Genomic DNA, 229 nt, shown 5'->3' on the forward strand with positions numbered 1-229 from the left:
GCCGGTGCGGGTCGCGGCAAGGGCAGTTCCCCCGCCGGCCCCGGGATCTGCCAGCTTGGCGGGGCTCCGCCGGCCCGCAGCCCCGAGGAGCCGGCAGGAGGGGGACAAGGACGGGGACCGGGATAGGGGCCAGCATCCTGGACAAAAGGGCTGGATTATTCGGTACAAGCATACCCCCTGCCGACGAGCGGGAAAAACACAGCTGCCCGGACAGCCCCCCCCAAAACAA

This window comes from Pygoscelis adeliae, unplaced genomic scaffold (assembly GCF_000699105.1).
Source record: "Pygoscelis adeliae isolate BGI_AS28 unplaced genomic scaffold, ASM69910v1 Scaffold245, whole genome shotgun sequence".
NCBI lineage: Eukaryota > Metazoa > Chordata > Aves > Sphenisciformes > Spheniscidae > Pygoscelis > Pygoscelis adeliae.